We start from the raw sequence: 16,252 nt of genomic DNA, 5'->3' as shown, positions 1-16,252 counted from the left end.
GGATAGTCAGTTTTACGATGGTTAGTTTGGCAGCATGAGTGAAGGATGCTTTGTTGCAAAATAGGAAGCCTATTCTAGATTTAATTTTGGATTGGAGATGCTTAATGTGAGTCTGGAAGGAGAGTTTATAGTCTAACCAGACAGCTAGGTATTTGTAGTTGTCCACATATTCTAAGTCAGAACCGCTAGACGGGTGGGCGGATGCGGGCAGCGATCGATTGAAGAGCATGGATTTAGTTTTACTTGCATTTAAGAGCAGTTGGAGACCACAGAAAGACTATTGTATGGCATTGAAGCTTGTCTGGAGGTTTGTTAACACAGTGTCCAAAGAAGGGCCAGAAGTATACAGAATGGTGTCGCCTGCGTAGAGGTAGATCAGAGAATCACCAGCAGCAAGAGCGACATCATTGATTCATACAGAGAAAAGAGTCAGCCCGAGAATTGAACCCTGTGGCACCCACATAGAGACTGCCAGAGGTCCGGACAACAGGCCCTCCATTTTGACACACTGAATTCTATCTGAGAAGTAGTTGGTGAACCAGGCGAGGCAGTCATTTGAGAAACCAAGGCTGTTGAGTCTGCCGATCAGAATGTGGTGATTGACAGAGTCGAAAGCCTTGGCCAGGTCGATGAAGACTGCTGCACAGTATTGTCTTTTGTCACTGGCGGTTATGATATCGTTTAGGACCTTGAGCGTCGCTGAGGTGCAACCATGACGAGCTCGCAAACCAGATTGCATAGCGGAGAAGGTATGATGAGATTCAAAAAGGTTGGTGATGTGCTTGTTAACTTGGCTTTCGAAGATTTTAGAAAGGCAGGGAAGGATAGATATAGGTCTGTGACAGTTTGGGTCTAGAGTGTCAACCCCCTTTGAAGAGGGGGATGACCGCAGCAACTTTCCAATCTTTAGGGAACTCAGATGATACGAAAGAGAGGTTGAACAGGGTTGCAACAATTGTGGCGGATAATTTTAGAAAGAGAGGGTCCAGATTGTCTAGCCCAGCTGATTTGTAGGGGTCCAGATTTTGCCGCTCTTTCAGAACATCAGCTATCTGGATTTGGGTGAAGGAGAAATGGGGGAGGCTTGGGCATGTTGCTGTGGGGGGTGTAGAGCTGTTGACCGGGGTAGAGGTAGCCAGGGGGAAAGCAGGGCCAGCCGTAGAAAAATGCTTTTTGAAACTCTTGATTATCGTAGATTTATCGGTGGTGACAGTGTTTTCTAGCCGTGGGTGGGCAGCTGTGCAGTGGGCAGCTGGGAGGAGGTGCTCTTACTCTCCATGGACTTTACAGTGTCCCAGAACTTTTTGGACTTTGTGCTACAGGATGCAAATTTCTGTTAGGAAAGCAAAGGCTAGCTTTTTCAAACTGCCTGTGTATATTGGTTCCTAACTTCCCTGAAAAGTTGCATATCGCGGGGGCTATTCGATGCTAATGCAATACGCCACAGGATGTTTTTGTGCTGGTCAAGGGCAGTCAAGTCTGGAGTGAACCAAGGGCTATATCTGTTCTTAGTTCTAAATTTTTTTAATGTGGCATGCTTATTTAAGCTGGTCAGGAAAGCACTTTTAAGCCAGGTGAGGTCTCCGCATGTGTGTGGGGTGGGACAAAAGAGCTATCTGAGGCATTTTGAGCATGACTGAGGGCTCCACAGTGAAAGAAAACAATAAGAACTAGCCAAGACAGCAGTAGACAAGGCATGTTGACATTAGAGAGAGGCATAAAGCAATCACAGGTGTTGATCGGGAGAGCTAAAACAACAACGGGTAAATGGCGATGAATGGGCAGAGTGGGTCAGTTAGGTGCGTACAGGACCTGAGTTCGAGGCTGGGGCCGTCAGGTAAACAAAATGAGGTACCGTGTTATTGAAACAGTCCAGGGGGCATCAGCTGTGTAGCCGAGTGATCATAGGGTCAAAAGAGCAGCAATAGGTGAGTCAGGATGCTGTTCAGTAGTCACTATTACGCTAGGCGAGCAGGGGACACAGCGTTCAGAAAAGCTAGCGGGCCAGGGCTAGTAGATGGTTCTTTGGCGACGTCGTAACATAATAGCCTGTTGAGACCACATTGGATGATCACGTCGGCAGTCCAGTCGTGATGGATTGGGCGGGCTGCATGTCAACAATAAAGAGTCCAGGTCAATTGGCAAAGGAGGTATTGTAGCCCTAGAATTAGCTGGTATGTGCTTGCTTCGGGACAGAGGCGTTAGCTAACAGTTGCCACTCGTTTGCAGCTAGCTACCTGCGATGATCCAGTGTAATGATCCAGAGTGACAGGAATCCAGTGATATGGTAGAGAGAAGCAGTCCGATATGCTCTGGGTTGATATTGCGCTGTGCAGACTGGCAGGTGTTGTCCGAGCTAAAGCTGGCTGATGACCGGGAAAAAGGTGAAGACCGCTAGCCGTGACTAACAAAGACTAGTAGCTAGTTAGCTGGTTAGCTCCTAGTGGAGGTTCCAGTTAAAAGGAATAATAATTGCAGATCTGTACCACATTGGGTGAGGCAGTTTGCAGGAAAGTATATTTATTTTGCAGATAGAAAGTGAGATTACGATATATACAAAAAATACTGGCTATTTACAAGGGATAAGACAAAGACCAATACACACGTCCTACTGCAACGCCATCTTGGATTTACCGCAATCTTGGTTTACATATATTACAATACTCATATCTAATCAAATCAAATATTATTAGTCACATGCGTCGATTACAACAACCTTACAGTGAAATGTTTACTTACGAGACCCTAACCAAAAATACGGATAAGAATAAGAAATAAAAGTAACAAGTAAAAAAAGAGCAGCAGTAAAATAGCAATAGTGAGACTATATACAGGGGGGTACCGGTACAGAGTCAATGTGAGGGGGCACCAGCTGTAAAAAAAAAAACTGTAATATGTTATGTTTCACAGAGTTGTGGCTGAACGATGACATGAAAAACATTCAGCTGGCGGGTTTTACGCTTCTTCTCCAGGATAGAACAGCGGCCTCTGGTAAGACAAGGTCTATGTATATTTGTAAACAACAGCTGGTGCAAGAAAGTCACAAGGTTTTGCTCAACTGACGTAGAGTATCTCATGATAAGCTGTAGACCACACTATTTACCAAGACTCTTCATCTATATTCTTTGTGGCTGTCTATTTACCTCCAGAAACCGATGCTGTCACTAAGACCTCACTTATGAGCTGTATACGGCCATAAGCAAACAGGAAAACGCTCATCCAGAGGTGGCGCTCCTACTGGCCAGGGACTTTAATGCAGGGAAACATAAATCAGTTTTACCTAATTTCTACCAGCATATTAAATGTGCAACCAGAGGGAAAACAACTCTAGACCACCTTTACTCCACACACAGAAATGCGTACAAAGCTCTCCCTCGCACTCCATTTGGCAAATATGACCATAATTATATCCTCCTGATTCCTACTTACAAGCAAAAACTAAAGCAGGAAGCACCAGTGACTCGGTCAATAAAAAAAATTGTCAGATCAAGCAGATACTAAGCTACAGAACTGTTTTGCTAGCACAGACTGGAATATGTTCCAGGATTATTCCGATGGCATTGAGGAGTACATCACATCAGTCACTGGCTTCATCAATAAGTGCATCAATGACGTTGTCCCCACAGTGACCGTCCGAACATAGCCCAACCAGAAGCCATGGATTACAGGCAACATCCGCACTGAGCTAAAGGGTAGAGCTGCCACTTTCAAGGAGCAGGACTCTAACCCGGAAGCTTTTATGAAATCCCACTATGCCCTCCAATGAACCATCAAACAGGCAAAGCGCCAAAACAGGACTGAGATCGAATTGTACTAAACCGGCTCCGACGACCTTCGGATGTGGCAGCACTTACAAACTATTACAGACTACAAAGGGAAGCACAGCCTAGAGCTGCCCAGTGACACGAGCCTACCAGACGAGCGAAATTACTTCAATTATCGCTTTGAGGTAAGTAACACTGAAACATGCATGATAGCATCAGATGTTCTAGACGACTGTGTGATCACGCTCTCCGTAGCCGATATGAGTAAGACCTTTAAACAGGTCAACATTCACAAGGCCGCAGGGCCAGATGGATTACCAGGACGTGTACTCCGAGCATGTGCTGACCAACAGGCAATTGTCTTCAATTACATTTTCAACAGGACCCTGGCTGAGTCTGTAATACCAACAGGTTTCAAGCAGACCACCTCCTGTTCTCAGTTCCCTCCTGTACTCCCTGTTCACTCATGACTGCTTGGCCAGGCACGACTCCAAATCCATCATCAAGTTTTCCGATGACACAACAGTGGTAGGCCTAATCACCGACAACAATGAGACTGCCTAAAGGGAGGAGGTCAGAGACCTGGCCGTGTGCTGCCAGGACAACAACCTCTCCCTCAATGTGATCAAGATAAAGGAGATGATTGTGGACTACATTCTCATCGACGGGGCTGTAGTGGACAAGGTTGAGAGCTTCAAGTTCCTTAGTGTCCACATCACCAACAATCTATCATGGTCTAAACACACTAAGACAGTCGTGAAAAGGGCACAACAAAGCCTATTACCCTCAGGTAACTGATTTGGCATGGGTCCTCAGATCTTCAAAAGGTTCTAGAGCTGCACCATCAAGAGCATCCTGACTGGTTACATCACTGCCTGGTATGGCAACTGCTTGGCCTCCGACCGCAAGGCACTACAGAGGGTAGTGTTTACGGCCCAGTACATCACTGGGGCCAAGCTTCCTGCCATCCAGGACCTCTATACCAGGCGATGTCAGAGGAAGGCCCTAAAAATTGTCAAAGACTCGAGCCACATAGCTGTTCTCTCTGCTACTGCACGGCATGTTGTACCGGAGCGCCAAGTCTAGGTCCAAGAGGCTTCTTAAACTGTCTGGGCTAGGGGGCAGTATTTTCACGGCCGGATGAAAAACGGCCGGATGAAAAACGTACCCAATTTAAACAGGTTACTACTCTGGCCCAGAACGTAGAATATGCATATTATTAGATTTGGATAGAAAACACTCTGACGTGTCAAACTGTTTGAATAGTGTCTGGGAGTATAAAATAACTCATATGGCAGGCAAAAACCTGAGAAAAAGTCAACCAGGAAGTGGAGGATCTGAGAATTGTAGTTCTTCTTTCTAGTCCCTTTCGAAACTACACTATCCGTGGGGTTACGTTGCACTTCCTAAGGCTTCCATTGGCTGTCTAAAGCCTTCAGAAAGTGGTTTGAGCCTTCTCCTGTCACTGGGCAGAGTATAGGAGCTCAGTTACTTAGTGGTCTGCCTGGCAACAAAGGGATTGGATATGCACAGTCACGCGAGCACGCTGTTTCTTCTTTTTACGCTATTGTCCGGTTGGAATATTATCGCAACTTTACGTTAAAAATACCATAAAGATTGATTTTAAACAGCGTTTGACATACTTCTAAGTACGGTAATGGAACATTTTGACTTTTTGTCTCTGGTTCCGCGCTCGCGCGTTATGCTTTTGGATAAGTGATCTGTACCCACGAAAAAAACAGAGGTATTTGGACATAGATATGGATCATTTAGAACAAAAACAACATTTCTTGTGGAAGTAGCAGTCCTGGGAGTGCATTCTGATGAAAATCAGCAAAGGTAAGAGAATATTTCTAATACTAATTCTGAGTTTAGGTTGCCCCGAACTTGGCGGATGTCTGAATAGCTCCCCCTGATGGCTGTACTCAGAATATTGAAAAATATGCTTTCTCCGTAAAGCTATTTTAAAATCTGACACAGCGGTTGCATCCAGGTGTAGTCTATCTATAATTCTTTAAATAATTGTTGTATATTTTGTCAATGTTTATGATGAATATTTTTGGAAATTGATGTGCACATTCACCGGTCGTTTTGGTGGGAATACATTTTCTGAACATCACGCTCCAATGTAAAATGCTGTTTTTGGATATAAATATGAACTTTATCGAACAAAACATACATGTATTGTGTACCAATGTCCTAGGAGTGTCATCTGATGAAGATCGTCAAAGGTTAGTGCTTCATTTAGCTGTGTTTTGTGTTTTATTGACACATGTCCTTGCTTGGAAAATGGCTGTGTGATTATATTTGTCTATGCACTCTCCTAACATAATCTAATGTTTTGCTTTTGCTGTAAAGCCTTTTTGAAATTGGACAATGTGGTTACATCAAGGAGAAGTGTATCTTTAAAATGGTGTTAAATAGTTGTATGTTTGAGAAAGTTGAATTATGACATTTTGTTGTTTTTGAATTTGCCACCCTGATATTTCACTGGCTGTGTCCCGCAGATGGGACGCTAGCGTCCCACCTAGTCCATAGAAGTCAACAGCTTCTACCCCCAAGCCATAAGACTAATGAACAGCTAATCAAAGAGCTACCCAGACCCCTCTATTATGCTGCTGCTACTCTCTGTTTATTATCTATGCATAGTCACTTTTACTCTACCTACATGTACGTACGTATTACCTCAATTACCTCGACTAACCGGTGCCCCCGCACATTGACTCTGTACCGCTACCCCCTGTAATATTGCCTTGTTATTGTTATTTTACTGCTGCTGTTTAATTATTAGTTAAAACTTCTTCTGGCTGGAATCCTATTAGCGGGATCGATATGACAACAGCCAGTGAAAGTGCAGGGCGCCAAATTCTAAACAACAAAAATTTCATAATTAAAATTCCTCAAACATACAAGTTTTATACACCATTTTAAAGCTTTACTTCTTGTTACCACAGTGTCTGATTTCAAAAAGGCTTTACAGCGAAAGCAAACCATATGATTATGTTAGGCCTATACACAAAGAAACAGCCATTTTCCAGCCAAAGAGAGGAGTCACAAAAAGCAGAAATAGAGATAAAATGAATCCCTAACCTTTGATGATCTTCATCAGATGACACTCATAGGACTTCATGTTACACAATACATGTATGTTTTGTTCGATAAAGTTCATATTTATATCCATAAATCTCAGTTTACATTGGCGCATTATGTTCAGTAATGTTTTGCCTCCAAAACATCCAGTGATTTTGCAGAGAGCCACATCAATTTACAGAAATACTCATCATAAATGTTGATGAAAATACAAGTGTTATGCATGGAACTTTAGATAAACTTCTCCTTAATGCAACCGCTGTGTCAGATTTTAAAAAGCTTTACCGAAAAAGCACACTATGCAATAATCTGAGTACGGCGCTCAGACACAAAAACATGCCATACAATATATCCACCATGTTGGAGTCAACAATAGTCAGAAATAGCATTATAAATATTCACTTACCTTTGATGATCTTCATCAGAATGCACTCCCAGAAATCCCAGTTCCACAATAAATGTTTGTTTTGTTCAATAAAGTCCATCCTTTATGTCCAAATACCTCCTTTTTGTTCACGCCTTCAGTTCACAAATCCAAATTCACGACACGCAGGTCAGACGAAAACTCAAAAAATTCCATTACAGTTCGTAGAAACATGTCAAACGATGTATAGAATCAATCTTTAGGATGTTTTTATCTTAAATCTGCAATAAAATTTCAACCGGAGAAATCCTTTGTCTTCAGAAATGCAATGGAACTGAGCTACCTCTCTCGTGAGTGCGCATGGCTGAGGTTCATGCCCTGCTGGCAGTCCTCTCACTCAATGAGCTCTTGTTCTCCCCCACTTCACAGTAGAATCCTCAAACAAGGTTCTAAAGACTGTTGACATCTATTGGATGCCTTAGGAAGTGCAAAATGACCCCACAGACACTGTAGTTTGGATAGGCAATTGACTTGAAAAACTACAAACCACTTCCTGTTTGGATTTTTTTCTCAGGTTTTTGCTTGCCATATGAGTTCTGTTATACTCAGAGATCATTCAAACAGTTTTAGAAACTTCAGAGTGTTTTCTATCCAAATCTAGTAATAATATGCATATCTTAGTTTCTGGGTGTGAGTAGCAGGCAGTTTCCTCTGGGCACGTCAGTCATCCAAGCTACTCAATACTGCCACCATCCATAATAAGTACATTTTATTTTCTATTTTTTACTTTACACTTAATTTTCTTAACTGCATTGTTGGTTAAGGGCTTGTAAGTAAGCCTTTCACTATAAGGTCTACACATGTTGTATTCAGCACACGTGAAAAATAAAATGTGATTTGATTTGATTTTGGAGGTATGGTAATGTGAGACTTGACCATTGCTAACACCTAATAGCTGCTATTGTATATATTGCAGTACTGTGTGCTACGTCAGCTATAATAGCCAATACTGTTAGCCTAGCCACACTAACCATAGTTTCCTTATACGGTTTTCGATGTTAAACCTAATAGGATGCTATGTTAACATCTCTAACCTGCTGTAGGATATGCCATGTTCATTGCTGCTATATAGCTATGCTATTAATGCTTGCCGATGCTGCATACAGTAGCTACTAGCCATCACTGTTATTACTGTTGTGTAATACATTCCCCCTTCTGTTCCATTACAGAAACCACTAACACTAGTTTCCTCCTACTTCCTGTTTGCTGTGTGTGCCTTTTTTGGTGTGTGCAATAAAGTGTGTTCTGTACAGCTGTCTCCTACTGGTCATTACCACGCCTTCTAACAGAGGCCCCGGGATGATTGTACCTATATTTAACGGGTATCTCTTCCAGAGACCACCACCAGTTGATGGCGCTCCTTTTCAGATATGTTATTCTTTATGACACATTATTGCACAGTGAAGGCGTTCCCGCAACACATCTCCAAACAAAACCATTGCCAGCCACCACAAGTCCAGTCCCAGAGAAATCCTCCATGCATCTATCCCTAATCACGTTTCCCATGGAATTGACTGATAATTAATGCCAAACCGCCCGGGCCTTACGTCCCCATAAATCCCTATTACAAGGAGTAAAAAAAACAGATCCATTCAGGAACACTTTAAGCCACAGTCCTGCAAGGCCACCGGGCTTCATAAGAAAGTTAGCACTTGTCATAATTTAGCCATTAACGTCCAGCAGGGCTCTAGAAACCTGGGGTGGTGGGGGAAGGCATGTTATTAATTGGGAGTTGCTCAGGCCCCCACCCCACCAACACCCTTCTCCACCCTCCCCCACCACCACCATTCTCTTGACCACCCCACCTTTACCTACCCCGCTCCACCCCAACTCGCTCTGTTCCACCCCGCTCCATCCACACTCCCTGCCCTGCATGGTCTCTGTCAAGCCTGTGTGCAGCGTCCTCCTGATGACTCAGCAGATATGCTATAGTGGGCCTTAATAATAGGGCCGTGGAGGAACAGAGATCTACAGTATTTAGCACTTGAGCTGGCACCCAGCTCACCAACAAGAGAGGGTGAGTGTGTGAGAGCGAAGGGGTGGAGGGAGGGGGGGGGGAGAGAGAGGGGAGGGGAGTCTGACATGGTGATGTCATATGCTGCTTGGAGTGATGTATAACCTTACACACAGAGACGGTCACCCACACACGGACCACAAGAACACAAACACACACATAGCTATCCACCCACGCTCAACGCTCAGAGTTCTCATCTGGCATTAAAGCACTTATTTGGCTCTGATGTCTTGTCACATATCTTAGTCACTGGAAGGATGTGTGCTGGGGATGGAGGGATGAGGAGGAGGATGGGAGGAGGGGGCTGGATGACAGAGAACCAAGCTCCATTTTGCTGACTGCTCAACTTTAGGCATCGGTGAGGGTAGATTAACAATGACGGCATGTGCTAACATCAATTCCATGTGAGGAATGAATTATTTTCACCACGTTATGAGTATATTAATAATCATCTAAAGTTAGGAGTATCTCAAAAACGAATACAGTAAATGGGCCCTTATAACCCCAGAGTAGTTAGGTGATTAGTCTTTATCTTATTTTATTGACTGTCTGCATCCTTTAAAAAATCTTAGTGTACTAAGCTGGTTCCAAGACACACTTGATAATGGAACAGCTTGTCTCAGATACTATTTCAAAATCTCTGTTCCACGACCAAAACATTCCTTCACTCCAATATCCCAGCAGTCTTGTACCATTGTCTTGTACCATTGTCATTCACGCTGAGTTCTATTACGTTATCCACATTAGGAAGTGTCTCAGTTGTCAGATGAAACTCTCTCAGTTGTCAGTTGACAACTTCCGTCTGACAACTAAGGGACTTCCTAAAATGGATGCTATATTCCAGGCTTCCTGTCGGCTCCTTGTCCTTGTTCATTTCCTCTGAACTACCTCATTCCCAGGCCTTAAAATATTTACTCCCACCAACATCTCAATTTCAAATCACTCTTGTTGTTTGTTTCATTTGAACCCGGTTCAGTGTGAGATGTTTTCTTCCCCCTTTTCTTTCTTTCCCTCTCTGTCTGTTCTCACTGTTGTCTATGTTTTCCTAGAGAGAAAAGAGGTCTATTTTAATAAGCAATGCTGTGCCATGCATCAACCACCCACGCAGTGCGGGGAGAAATTGGCACATCTCATGCATTTCAGGGGGAGGGTGTCAACACCCCACACCACCCTTCTCTTCGTCCATCCTTACTCCCACCTCCAATAGCACAGTCCATCAAAAGCAAAGGTTCGGGTAGCCTAGCGGTTAAGAACGTTGGGCCAGTAAACAAAAGTTTGCTGGTTGGAATCCATGAGCAAACTAAGTGAAAAATCTGTTGATGTGCCCTTGACAAGGCACTTAACCCTAATTGCTTTTGTAAGTCGCTCTGGATAAGAGCATCTGCTAAATGACTCAAATGTAAAAATGTGCAGTGTCTGCAAAAGTTTATCAAATGCGCTGTATCTGAAAGCAGAATTTGTATCTCGCTGCTGGAGTCTGCAACGTTGTGAGATTGGGGTCTGGCGGTGTCTCCTTGAAATGCCATCGAGTTCAGAGACATTGAGGAAGAAATTAAGCAACTCTGATTCTGCATAACCAAATAATTTTTTGTCTGTCTTCTCAACTATTAGCAAATGGTGAATATATAGGTGCCTGAAATGTGATACGATAAGCTACAGTGCTTGTGGAAAAGCTAATTATAACTTGCTGGTAGAATACATCTCAGAAAATGTGTTGTGAAGCTAAGCTTAGTCTGAAGCCTTGTAGTATTGCACAGTGTGTGCTGAGCAAAGTAAAGTTATTGATTGAGCATGGATTGCACATGAATTCAAGTAGTCAAGTAGTCTTTGAAAAACACAATCCAAATATTGACGTCTTACACACAGTGGAACCAGGATGTTAATCGACATGTACTGCAATATGTACTGTACCAGTTAAAAGTTTGGACACACCTACTCATTCAAGGGTTTTTCTATATTTTTATTTGACTATTTTCTACATTGTAGAATAATAGTGAAGACATCCAAACTGTGAAATAACACATATGGAATCATGTAGTAACCAAAAAAGTGTTTAAAAAAATATATTTTATATTTGAGACTCTTCAAAGTAGCCATCCTTTGACTTGATGACAGCTTTGTACACTCTTGGTGTTCTCTCAACCAGTTTCATGAGGTAGTCACTTGGAATGCATTTCAAATAGCTTTTCCAGAGGAGTGGAGGCTGTTTTATATTTGAGATTCTTCAAAGTAGCCACCCTTTGGCTTGATGAAAGCTTTGCACACTCTTGGCATTCTCTCATCCAGCTTCATGAGGCAGTCACCTGGAAGGCATTTCAATTAACCTGTTTGGGGTAGGGGGCAGTATTTTCACGGCCAGATAAAAAACGTACAAGATTTAATTTGGTTACTACTCCTGCCCAGAAGCTACAATATGCATATAATTAGTGGATTTGGATGGAAAACATTCTAACGTTTCTAAAACTGTTTGAATGGTGTTTGTGAGTATAACAGAACTCATATGGCAGGCCAAAACCTGAGAATATTCCATACAGGAAGTGCTCTGTCTGACCATTTCTTGTCCTTCTAGGGCATCTCTATCAAAACTACAGCATCGCTGCTGTAACGTGACATTTTCTAAGGCTTTCATTGGTTCTATGAAGGCGCCAGAAAGTGGAATGAGAGCTCTGCAGTCTCTGGGCAAAAAACAGCAGGGATTTTTGTGAGTGGTCCTTCTGGGAACAATGACAGCGAGGCGCGCGTGCACGAGACGACTCCATTTTTTTCTTTCAGTGTTTGAACGAATACAACGTCGCGCGGTTGGAATATTATCACTATTTTACGAGAAAAATTGCATAAAAATGTATTTTAAACAGCGTTTGACATGCTTTGAAGTACAGTAATGGAATATTTAGAATTTTTTAGTCACGAAACGCACCGGTGCGTCACCCTTCGGATAGTGACTTGAACGCACGAACAAAACGGGTCTCTTTGTATATAACAATGGATTATTTCGAACCAAAACAACATTTGTTGTTGAAGTAGAAGTCCTGGGAGTGCATTCTGACGAAGAACAGCAAAGGTAATCCAATTTTTCTTATAGTAAATCTGAGTTTGGGGAGGGCCAAACTTGGTGCGTGTCAAATTAGCTAGCCATGATGGCCAGGCTATCTACTCAGAATATTGCAAAATGTGCTTTCACCGAAAAGCTATTTTAAAATCTGACACCGCGATTGCATAAAGGAGTTCTGTATCTATAATTCTTAAAATAACTGTTATGTATTTTGTGAACGTTAATCATGAGTAATTTAGAAAATTCACCGGAAGTTTTCGGTGGGTATGCTAGTTCTGAACAAAACATGCTAATGTAAAAAGCTGGGTTTTGATATAAATATGAACTTGATTGAACAAAACATGCATGTATTGTATAACATAATGTCCTAGGAGTGTCATCTGATGAAGATCATCAAAGGTTAGTGCTGCATTTAGCTGTGGTTTGGGTTTTTGTGACATATATGCTAGCTTGAAAAATGGGTGTGTGATTATTTCTGGCTGGGTACTCTCCTGACATAATCTAATGTTTTGCTTTCGCTGTAAAGCCTTTTGAAATCGGACAATGTGGTTAGATAAAGGAGAGTCTTATCTTTCAAATGGTGTAAAATAGTCATATGTTTGAGAAATTGAAATTATAGCATTTTTAAGGTTTTTCGTATTTCGCGCCAGGCGCTACTATTGGATATTGGTGTAGCGTTCCGCTAGCGGAACGTCTGTCCATAAGAGGGGTGTACCTTGATAAAAGTTAATTTGTGCAATTTCTTTCCTTAATGTGTTTAAGCCAATCAGTTGTATTGTGACTAGGTAGTGGTGGTATACAGAACATAGCCCTATTTGGTAGAAAACCAAGTCCATAATATGGCAAGAACAGCTCAAATAAGCAATGACAAATGATGGTCAAATTACTTTAAAGACATGAAGGTCAGTCAATCCGGAAAATGTCAAGAACTTTGAAAGTTTCTTCAAGTGCAGTCGCAAAAACCAACAAGTGCTATGATGAAACTGGCTCTCATGAGGACCGCCAGAGGAAAGGAAGACCCAGAGTTACCTCTGCTGCAGAGGATAAGTTCATTACTATTACCAGCCTCAGAAATTGCAGCCCAAATAAATGCTTCACAGAGTTCAAGTAACAGACACATCTCAACATCAACTATTCAGAGGAGACTCCGTGAATCAGGCCTTCATGGTCAAATTGCTGCAAAGAAGCCACTACTAAAGGACACCAATAACAAGAAGATATTTGCTTGGGCCAAGAAACATGAGCAATGGACATTAGATTGGTGGAAATCTGTCCTTTGGTTTGATGAGTGCAAATTTGAGATTTTTGGTTCTAACCGCAGTGTCTTTGGAAGATGCAGAGTAGGGGAACGGATGATCTCCGCATGTGTGGTTCCCACCATGAAGCATGGAGGAGGAGGTGTGATGATGTGGGGGTGCTTTGCTGGTGACACTGTCTGTGATTTATTTAGAATTCAAGCCACACTTTACCAGCATGGCTACCACAGCATTCTGCAGTGATTTGCCATCCCATCTGGTTTGTGCTTTGTCCCACTATCCTTTGTTTATCAACAGAACATTGACCCAATACACCTCTAGGCTGTGTAAGGGTTATTTGACCAAGAATGAGATTGATGGAGTGCTGCATCAGATGATCTGGCCTCCACAATCACCTGACCTCAACCCAATTTTATATTTTGTATTTGTATTTTTTATGGATCCCCGTTTGCTGCTGCTGCTACATTTGCAGATTTCACAACATCAATGTGTATGTGTGTGTATAGTGCATATGTTATCATGTGTTTGTGTGTGTGTATGCATGTGTCTGTGCCAATGTGTATGTTGCTTCACAGTCCCCGCTGTTCCATAAGGTATTTTGTAATCTGTTTTTTAAATCTAATTTTACTGCTTGCATCAGTTACTTGATGTGGAGTAGAGTTCCATGATGTCATGGCTCTATGTGTGCCTCCCATAGCCTGTTCTGGACTGTGAAGAGACGTCTTGTGGCATGTTTTGTGGGGTTTGCATGGGTGTCCGAGCTGTGTGCCAGTAGTTTAGACAGACAGCTCGGTGCAATTGAGATGGGTTGGACTGCAAAGTGATGGAAAAGCAGCCAACAAGTGCTCAGCATATGTGGGAACTCCTTCAAGACTGTTTGTAAAGCATTCCAGGTGAAACTGGTTGAGAGAATGCCAAGAGTGTGCAAAGCTGTCATCAAGGCAAGGCATTTGTTTACCACTTTTTTGGTTACTACATGATTCCATGTGTTATTTCATAGTATTGATGTCTTCACTATTATTCTACAATGTAGAAAATAATGAAAATGAAGAAAAAGCCTTAATGAGTAGGTGTGTCCTAACTATTGACTGGTACTGTATGTATATATGAGTACACCCTCGTATGTGACTTGTATGTGTGAACGATCTGTGTGTGTGTGTGTGCGATAATGTGTATTTGGCTGTTCATCACCTTTTTTTTCTCCCCTCCTCTCAGAGAGACGAGTGTGAGATGACTCGTGGGACGAGCAGGCACTGGGCACACGCTGAGCTCAGGTAATGAGAAATGATGTTCATGTCAGTGGCAGAATTGTCTAAATCATTCCCAAGCTGAGTTACATAATGCGAATATCATTCCACCACTCTGCCTGCCCTTTATATCCCTTATCTCCACCTTATCCTGTGGCTCCTTCCCTCTTTCCTCACTCCCATTTCAAAAATATATTTTTCCCATATTCTCCTCCGAGGGGGGAGTGCAGGGATTTGAACAGGGCTTAAGTAACCCATCGGAGCAGAGCATGCTGGGTAAAAAGGACCTTCGGTAAAAAGAAGAAGGGAAGAGAAAAATAAGAAATTCATATACGTGTCATTGTACCCAATCTGAGACCTGTTCACAATGATCATCTTCTTGGAGGTGGGTTTGACATTAAATGCTTCTGAACACAGTGATAGACAGCATAACTATATTGTTACTGACAGGATGGAGTTCATATAGGAAATCTTTGAAAAGGTCTTGTTTATTTTCACAGTGCTAAGTCTTTCACAAATAATGCATTGATGTGGTGTCTACACGTTTGATCTAGTCTGACCTAGAGAGCTATTGGTGGTCAGCTGTTTCAAACGGAAATGGAGTTCACAATTGGTTTTTGGAATTTGAATGGAACTTTCTCAGCGGTCCGAGTCAAAATTGGAACCAGATTGAACCGAGATACAGTTGGAATATGAACAGAGAGATGAAGTTGACCTCAACCTTTTCTTTTTTGTCCCTCCCCTTCCCACCACACCCTTCCCCTCTCCACCACCCCCTCCCAATCTAACAGCCGCTTCTATGGCAGAGAAGAAAATGTACTTAACTGTGGAAAACTTTTCTTCACTTCTTTCTTTTTATTCACACCCACTCATCTTTCCTGCAACTTTCTCTCTCTCTATCTCTCGATGTCCAATTCTCTGATGTCTTGGCAGGCCTTATACCGTCTCTACTGACATTTGGAGGCTGGAGAAATAGAGGAGTGTGTGGACTGGAGATATAGATGAGTCTGTGGACTGGAGATATAGAGGAGTGTGTGGACTGGAGACATAGAGTGTGTGGACTGGAGATATTTAAGAGTATGTGGACTGGATATATACAGGAGTGTGTGTACTGGCGATATAGAGGAGTTTGTGGACTGGAGATACAGAGGAGTATGTGGAGGGGTGGGTATGAGTGTGTGTTGAGGCGTATAGGACCCTCTGCGCCCCTGGACAGGCCCCGTCCGTCCAACGGTAGTCCAGACGGTGTGATTCAGCTCTTCTGGAGCCCAGCCAACTCTCGCTCACTCTCTCTGCCCCTCGCACACACACACTCTCCCTTTTTCTCTATCTCTCTTTCCCCTATCACTCATTAATTCACTCACTCTGCCCTTCTCTCTCTCTCAACGCAGTGAGACCACACAGG

Source organism: Salmo trutta, chromosome 16, assembly GCF_901001165.1.
Source record: "Salmo trutta chromosome 16, fSalTru1.1, whole genome shotgun sequence".
Taxonomy (NCBI): domain Eukaryota; kingdom Metazoa; phylum Chordata; class Actinopteri; order Salmoniformes; family Salmonidae; genus Salmo; species Salmo trutta.
The sequence above is the reverse complement of the archived record's forward strand: the minus strand, read 5'-3'. Positions refer to the sequence as shown.